This window comes from Ascaphus truei, chromosome 20 (genome assembly GCF_040206685.1).
Source record: "Ascaphus truei isolate aAscTru1 chromosome 20, aAscTru1.hap1, whole genome shotgun sequence".
In the NCBI taxonomy this organism is placed as follows: Eukaryota; Metazoa; Chordata; class Amphibia; order Anura; family Ascaphidae; genus Ascaphus; species Ascaphus truei.
In genome coordinates this window covers 20620045-20629287 of record NC_134502.1, presented here as the reverse complement: position 1 = coordinate 20629287, position 9243 = coordinate 20620045, and the positions used below count along the sequence as shown (strand labels likewise).

At 40.9% G+C, this 9243-nt stretch overlaps 1 pseudogene; it reads left to right on the top strand.

Moving 5' to 3' along the window:
* Positions 1-8069: 8069 nt before the first annotated feature.
* Positions 8070-9002, top strand: LOC142471001 (olfactory receptor 10A7-like; annotated as a pseudogene).
* The last annotated feature ends 241 nt before the right edge of the window (positions 9003-9243 follow it).

Sequence of the window (9243 nt, the reverse complement as noted above, 5' to 3'; positions counted from 1 at the left end):
AGCTAGTCATGGCTGATTGGAGGGTGGCAACCTCCTTCCTAATTTAAGCTCACCCCCTCCCACATTTAAATGGTTATGGGCTCACTCCATAGCATCTTCCACTCAGGGGAACTTGCCTGCTTGCAGTTTGGCTGTGACATCTCTAATACAGAGTGCTTTTCCTGGTAATGTACAGGTTAATAAAAGCTTCAGTCAGACTCAGAACTTTGCAACTAATATTGACAGATTTACTATAAATCATTCTTCCTGTTATTACACAGGTTATTAAGAATTTATATTAGCGTTAGGGACCCCTGATATGTGGTCTGCCTTGGCGTTGGCTCAGGGGCTTACAACAATTTTGGCCAAAAATGTCAAACTAAAAGACCATTTTACTTATTAGATATTTATACATATATATTTAGGCACTGTACCGTGTATGAGTCTCACTGGATGTGCTAAAAACTGAGCTTTGTCTGTGTTTTATGTTTTGTCTCTGGTTTTAAAAATGAATACAATGGTATTATTTGTTCTCTTGTGCCTGGTATATTAAGTGACAAAACAGACACAATCGTGCATCATAAATGTTAGGAGAGTGTTATCACAATAGCAGGGAGAAAAGTAAGTCTATAATAATATTGTAAAGTGCATCTGTACTCTTAAGGGCTGAATACATACACATGTAGGGAGCAAATATACCGTAACATTTCAGCTGCGTCTAAGAATAAGAAACTTGTCTGGAACAATGACATAAGATGATAATACATTTACAGATGTAAAAATGATAGTTACATGGTCAAGGGGAGAGCAATGAATATACTAATAAAACATAGAATAATAGAAATAGACATATGGGACACAATATGATACAATAATCTATAATAAGGGTCTGGGGCTACTGGTCTTACATTTTGTCTGCTCTGTTTTGTGTGTATACGTGATAAGTGATTTTTGGTCATTCTGTGTACGTGATGAAATGTGTGGTTAGGCAAGGATTGCTCTGAGACTATCTCAGGTAAATCATGTGCTTCCTAGGAATTGAAACCTAAGTTTGGGAAAAACAACTATTATGGGATAGCTGGAATGTGCAATGTGGAGCTTGTGGATTGGGTGAAGTAATACTATATGCATATAAGATAAGGGTTATATATAATGTATAAATGTATAAATACTAAAGCTGGAACTACCCCACCTCAGATCAAGCTGCTTGCTGATGTGTCATCTCCTTGTGCACTAAATAAAGATTCATTGATACTCACTGAACCTGCCCGGGGTACCTCAGAAAAGGCTGCGGTCACAGAGGTGATGGGGGTGAGGTGGGAATCCTACTGGGGATAAAGGTGCTTTTTGTGTATTTTTATGCAGAAGCTACCATATAGGCAGAGATACTATGCTATACAAGACATAACACAGGGATAATAATGCAAATAAGGACACATTAAAGCTGCAGTTCAAGCAATATCCTGCGTGTGTTTTTTTTTTAATAAATCAGTTCTGTAGTAAGAAAAAAACTTTTAGCATTTTCTGTTTAAAAGAAAAATAACTTTGAAAGACCAATTTTCTTGTATTCTATTTTTAAAAGCATGTTTGTTGCTATAGCAATATATTAGAAGAGGGTACCCCGCTAAAGCAATGTAATATAGAAATGACGTATTATATCAATGGTGCCTTTGGTAATGATAATAATGAGAAAACAAAAAAGAGCTAGAAACCCAATAAGGCACTTGTAAGAGGACATGCGCAGAGGTATGCAATGGAGACTTTTTTTTAAGGTTTAATTAAATAAGGCTTTTATTTCGCCTGCTTTTTTAACAAAAGAAAGTCATCCAAACATATGCAAAAAAGGGGTCAAACAAAGCTTCTGTTCCACTTGGGAGTATTTCTAGTGATACCTATGCAGTCCACAACTCCCTTTAGGTAAGCATGTCTCCCAGCCCCAAACACATATCTTGATATGTGCAGATATACAAAAAGTCTTATAAAGGAAAGTCTTATCTGTCTCTTGTAGGGAAAGGCTTCTTTGTTCTCCACGTTCAGAAGTATTTTCCCCTGTGTCTTGCAGACAGTGTGCAGTTTCTTCTGGCAGGCTCAAGACGTCTGTTCCTATGGTCAGTCCCACAATTTGTAAGACTCAGGAAAAATCTCACTTTCTGTCTCAAACCTAATCAGCCAGGTGGTGTTGGTTAATTGACTACCAGCAGTTAACCACCACACTGCTGGATTAGAGGCACATTTCCTGAACAGGGATAAATCCCCTGTTACATACATCCCCTGTTTGTGGGAAGCTCGGGCTTGCCACGGCCAAAGCCCATCCTTCCACTCTCATTCGAGATATCTCTGTGACTTGAATGAGAGTGGATGGAGGAAGAGAACCCTCTGTCCCTCTTGGATTGGAGCCCTTTCTCCAGTTTATTCGTGTCTCCTCCCGGAGGTGCTTGAGATCAGCACTCCTCAGTCGCTCGAGGAGGACTTTTTCCAAGTCTAGTTTTTTTACTGCGTGCGTGTTCAGGAGTTTTCCCTTGCGTCGGGTGCTCTTCTTATTGTAGGTAAACTGTATGGCAACCGTTGCAGAGCGTTTAAAAACAGCCCTTTGAGTTTTCCGCTCTTGAAGCTGTCTCTCTGCACTTTTTCCACTCAATGGAGTTGCTAGTTTAGCTTTTTTGGGATTGAGTTGCAATTCCATATCCACTTCCAGAGAATGTCCCATCTTTTCAGCTTCATCAGCTAAGGATTCTTCTGGTTTTGATTCAGCACATGTACCTTTTTTTGTTGCCTGTTGGGTGGCTGAAGGTTTTGCTAGTGCTTGTTTAGGTGGTTCAAATTTTGCAACCTTGTTTTTCAGACGAGAAGTATTCCCAGCTCTCACTGTACCCTTGTCTTCATGGGGTTTTGTGGCTGTGGAATACTGACGCTTGGTCAGTGTCAAAACTTGTCCTTGTAGAACTGTTATCCCATCTGCGAGAGATCCCTTTTTTTTAGTCCGTCATGCAAGTCTCTCCTCAGGGAATTTATCTGCACACTTTGCTTTCTCTGAGCTTGCTTCCACATTTTCATTGTATTGTGAAGCACTGTGAATTTCTTTGCTCGGGCCACAGTTTCTTGTCTCAGTTTCTGGATCTTCTTGTGCTCCCTCTTATGCCGAGTCACCTGGGCTCTAAGCTTGGCCTCTAGCGATGCTTTGGTGATGCTCAGGGTAGCTTTCAGTTTCTCATGATGCTTTGCGGGGACATACTGGGTAATCAGACGTTCCTGCAGCACTTGTACTTCTTTAGCAGCCTGCAGATTGTTTTCCTGCAGAGTTTGCTGTTTCTCTTCGGCCTTCAGGAGGTGCGTACGCAGACCTTGCAGTTGGTTCTGCAGTCGGTGCTCTGCTTCAAACTTCTCATTTTCCAAATGTTTATTTATTTCCTTAAGCTCGTGCAGCTTCTCATTCTTTTCCTTGACGAGGTCTGTCAAAAGAGAATTTTCTTCTTTCAGTTTTAAGTTTTCTCTTTTTGCAGTCTCTGTAATTTTCAGGGCGTCCATGTATCCCTCCTTCCATTTACGCACATCTGCTTTGAGTATGATAGTCTCTTGGCGGGAGACTTCCATATCTAGGTTGAGGATCTGAATCTCCTTCGGAGAGATTTTGAGATTCATATTAAGACAGAGGTTATTTTTTTGAGAGAATTCCAGCTCCTCAGTGAGACTGTGAAGTTCCTTTTTAGAGACTTCCAGTTTTGTGCGGCAGTAGCCGATCTCGTGGTGTGAGGTATCCAGTGCTGTGCAGAGTGTACGAACTTCCTTCTGGGATACGTCCACCTCTGTCCGGACACTGTTGACCTCTTGTTGTGAGGCATTCAGTTCTAGGCGAAGACTGTGAACCTCTTGCTGAAAGACTGTAATCTCCTTCAGTGCCTCCTCATACTTCCGCTTCAGCTTAGCCATAATTTTATCGGATTGGCTCTGCTTTTCCACCATGGTGGCTTTTGTAGTGTTTGCAGCATCTAGCTCAGTCTTGAGATCATCCAATTCTGTCCTGGCCAAAGAGTAAATTGTGAGCACATCTTTCTGTAGCTTCACGTTATTTTTCTGTAGCTCTGTGTAAACATCTTTCTTTTGTTTCAATTGTTCACGGAGCATATCACAGTCATGCCTGGCACTTTTCAGGGCATCTTCAGGGCTGGTCAAGGGACCGACACTCACTGGTTCCGGCTCCGCTTCCCTGGGATGGTTGGTTGAGTGTTCCTCACTGTTGGCACCGGACAGACACTTCTTTGGGGTACACGACTTCTGCCTTGGGCCCTCTGGATATTCGGTTATCCACGGGACGAAGTCTCCATTTTCTCTAGGCTGCAGGGCAACTCGTCCCCCTTTTCCTCCACAGGATCTGCGGACGTGTCTATTCTTTCCACGGTAAATGAAGAACCACTTTTCATTTTCTGCCTTTTTGTTTTGGATGACTCCGTCCCATCAGGAATACTGGGGTCTCCAACTTTATTTGATTCTTCAGCGGCTTCATTGTATACGCCAGGCTTTTCTTGCAGTTGCGTTAGCTGACAGAAATATTTGGTGATCTGCTGCTCCCGCTCTTTCTCCTGCCGATCATTTTCGTCACCATAGAGAGTGGTCTTTTCAGTTCGTGCCGAGTTCAGGCACCCCCACCATTCTTGGGGTGTTTTGTGGGTGTGACTCGGTTCGGGTTCCCCGTAAGAGATGTCTTCATCTTTATTGGACTGGTAGGGTCACTCTTCCGTAGGGTAGGGTTCATTATAGGAACGCTGCATCTTGTCCTCCATTTTGGGGCTATCAGGTGTAATTTTCTTCCTGACCTCAGGAGGCACTATTGCAGCTGTTGCCACTGTATTTGCTAGAACCACCAATTGTGGTAGCCCTACAGGTTGGCATATTTTGCTTGTAGAGGTCGTAGCTCTCAAAGGCATTTCTGTAGACTTTTTCTTTTTCTTTCCTTGGGTAAGTTTTACAATATCAGCAGTGCTGTGCATGCATCCTCTCTCATTAGGTATACTGGATGTGCAGTTGCTAAGTAAAAACTTCTATTTGCTTTACACCATTTACTTGCTAGGTGATATCGCCGCTTCAGCCAAATAATGTGGTTTTCTGCTTGAGTTCAGTAATTTTCAGTCTCAACTTTGGGTATTATGGCATTCACTCTTCACACTTTGGGTGCTTGTTTTACTCCCAAGATACATAGACAGACTTTACTTGCAGAAAAAAAAATATATTCTTTGAAGTGGTATATTTCTTTCACTTCTGGCAGGGCGACTCAACACTCAGCAATTGGCTTTGGGATACCTTTTACACAGCTCAGCAATTCCTTTTTCCCCGGTAGGGCAATTTTACCCTCAGCACTTGTTTACTGAAAATTCCCCTGCTTCAGCACAGTCTTGCATCAATTTTCACACTTTTCTGCATATACTCCAGTCACAGCTGGTAGTCCTATGCGGTGTGGCACCTTTACTTGCAGAATAAGTACCGCTCATGGGTCACCATCTGTATTCACTGCTTCAGCGAAACATTTGAAAACAACAAACGCCTATCCCTTTTAAGGGATAACTTACTTCTTGAACCCTGACTACGGCTGGAAGGCAAAACCCCTATTTCAATGACCATATTACACTTTATTGTGATAGGCAAGTAAGGTGTACCTGCTTCAGCAGTCTCTCTCTCCTCTTGGAATTGGGGAAAAGAGTCCGTCTTTGGTTTTGTGGCTTTCAGTGCAGTATAGATCCTGCCTGGATGTGTATCTCTTTAATTCTGGTCTCTGCTGCATGAGTGTTGCTCAGTCTGTTTGTAGGAAATTCACAGGCAATCTCCGGGACCCCTTTTGACTTCAAGGGCCACCTCTCGTCCCACTTCTTACGACCATATGTAAGAGGACATGCGCAGAGGTATGCAATGGAGACTTTTTAAAGGTGAAATTAAATAAGGCTTTTATTGCGCCTGTTTCTTTAACAGTATACAGTTAACCTAAGATATAAAGGTGTTGCTTCAACAGTAAGGAGTGTACATACACTGAGTAAATAATGTAACAGCCTGTATGCATTGGTTGAACCACTAGGGTTAAATGATACCCTGTGACAGAGTAGGATCAAATCAGATAATTTCCTACAAAAAGTACTACTTAGCAAACAATAAGGTGATATATGTGGGATCCTGCATGCATATGCAAAAGCAGTTGTCTGTGCATGTATGGTGTAACTGCTGCACAGTAGCTGGAGGTGATGATAGGGGAGTTCCAGTTGTGGAGTATGTAACTCAAACTACACTGGTTGCAGAAACACTAGATATGCGGTTTGGCTATGTAAATGCCTAAGCCCATATTCATGAATAGGTTAACCGCTGGTGTTGTGCACTCCAGTACTACCAGTGGGTGTATCCCCTGTTTGAACTCTAGTCACTATCAGAGCTGATAAGCCCTCTATACATCATGGCATGGCTGTTAGTATGCCTGAGTCCATATTCATGAATGGACAATACCGCGTGATAGCAGGGATACAGATGTACACAGTTATGTATCTACTTACTGTGAGGACGAATGAACACCTAATTCTCCTACTCGAGTGAGTGTTTCCACTCGCAGAGTCTGATAGTGACTAGACAGGAACCCATATATATCACCTTATTGGTTGCTAAGTAGTAATTTTTGTAGGAAATTATCTGATTTGATCCTACTCTGTCACAGGGTATCATTTAACCCTAGTGGTTCAATCAATGCATACAGTCTGTTACATTATTTACTCATTGTATGTACACTCCTTACTGTTGAAGCAACACCTTTATATCTTAGGTTAACTGTATACCAGCACCTTAATTCGAAACATTGATCTAATTCTACTCAATTGTTTCGTTCATTATCAATCCAGAGTGCATACAGCACTCAACATTGGATTGTTATGTGTATGTCTTTTAATGGATTTTAACCAAGCAGGTTAAGGATCAGGTGAAGGCCCCCCTCTGGGCTTGTTTTTGTAGCATATGCACTGATCCATTAAATGGTTTTATTTTGGGACCCACTCTACTGCAGTTTTTTCTACTGGTTTAAGTAGTGCTCCAATTCACCTTCACCTGCTCGGTTGAATCCTGCGGAGTACTGGAAGAACACACCTGTGGAGGTACATTTCACCAAAGACCCAACTAATGTGAGTTATTCTACTCTTTTACACCTAAGAAACTTATCCACATCGATGTCTTTATGTCTGGACACTAGCCAGTGAGAGTTCTCACTATTCAAGAATGGGGACTCTATCCAGCTATTCGAAATATAGTGGAAGTTGGTGTGGTCATCATTCTGATAGTGGGTCTGATTATTCAAGGATATAATACACAGTATTTATTTAATATGGGCTATATAGCCAGTGATCTTTGTTGGAGCATCATACAGCTTTTGTTTTTCTTTAATGGATTTTAACCCCCATTCTTTTAACTTTGATGAACAATAAAATTAATTTTTAATTCATATCACTAAACATTCAGCTTTGGGAATTGAGTGCCTTATTGGGTTTCTAGCTCTTTTTTGTTTCCTCTTGTTGCTATAGCAACCATATACATTCCCCATATTTAAAGATGTCGCCAAACTTTGCCGATCAATAGACGGAGAACGAATTGACCGGCAGCTATGCAGTTCTTTAAGTAAGTAGAGATTGCCCACATTAAACTATTGAAGTAAAAAAAACGAAAAAAAAAAAACGGGAGCATGAACTGCAGCTCTAAATCCATAATACATCATTTAGAGAATAAATCTTGATGTACATGTCTTGATGCGCTTTGGGAATGATTCAGTATAACGGTGACTTTTTAGATTGCTCTTGAAGTTGGATTCCACATCAGACCGTTTACATTATCTCGTATTTTTTATAGAAACATGTTTCCCGTGTGTGTCTCTATCCCTAATCTTTTTATATATGTGTATAAAAAAGTTTACAAAATACAATATGGCATAGAGTACTTTCTGTACCATTAATAGATCTGAGGCTTTTGTGTCTTCATTCTTTTATGTGTCTCAATTAAGACTTTTTCCTTGCAGCACGAGAACTGATATTTATTAAGAAGATCTCCTTTTCCTCTAACATCCAACAATGCTCCAGGAGAATCAGACCACGGTTACAGAATTTCTGCTTCTGGGATTTCCAGATATTCACAACTTCAAGATCTTACTCTTCTTTGTCTTCCTTCAGATCTACATTTGCACCTTAGCTGGAAATGTCCTTATCATTGTCTTGGTGTCAACCAGTCACCAGCTCCGTACGCCCATGTACATCTTTCTCAGTCACCTGTCCCTGTCTGACATCTTACTAACCACAGATATTGTGCCTATTATGCTATACGTAATAATGACAGAAGGGGGCGTTATCTCTCTTGTTTGCTGCATCACTCAATATTTCCTACATGCTGTCTCAGCAGGTGCTGAATGTTTCCTCCTTACAGTGATGTCTTATGATAGATACCTTGCCATCTGCAACCCATTGCGTTACTCTTCTATTATGGACTTTAAGCTTTGCTGTCAAATGGTTTTCTGGTCGTGGTTCTTAGGTTTTATGGCATAACTAAGTACGGTTATTTTGATGTGTTCATTTCAGTTATGTAGCCCCAATGTCATTGACCATTTCTTCTGTGATCTTGCTCCTCTCATAGAACATTTTTGCTCAGACAGCTTCATTGCGGATACAGTAGTCTTTTTTCTAGGCATCTCTTTCTCTATCTTCCCATTCATCTTTATCATTGTGACTTATATTTGTATCTCCCTAACCATCCTCAGGATCTCCTCCACCACTGGGAGACAGAAAGCCTTCTCCACCTGCAGCTCTCACCTGGCCGTTGTGTGCACATATTATGGGACACTGATTGCTAAATATGTAGTTCCATCCAAAGGACAGTCATTGAAAGTAAAGAAAATCACTTCTCTTCTGTACACAGTCGCCACCCCGTTATTAAATCCCATCATCTACACTCTGAGGAACAAGGAGATCCAGGCAGCTCTGTGTAAATGTATCAGTATAAGGGTACAAACATATTTTGATTAGCATGAGATAAACTACAGTTGTAGATTTAAAATATTTCTTGTAAACTGTAGTTTTACTGTTACAATATATTGACTTTAAGGGAAACATACATCAATCATGGAATTTCAACACTCTTATTTCCATGTAGCATTAGTGGTAGATTGGGCAGTGATTATATGGAGCTGTAGAACTGATACTTTTGTATACTAAGAAGTCTAAATATAAATACACTTATTAGCTAATAGATACTGCTTGAAAACTT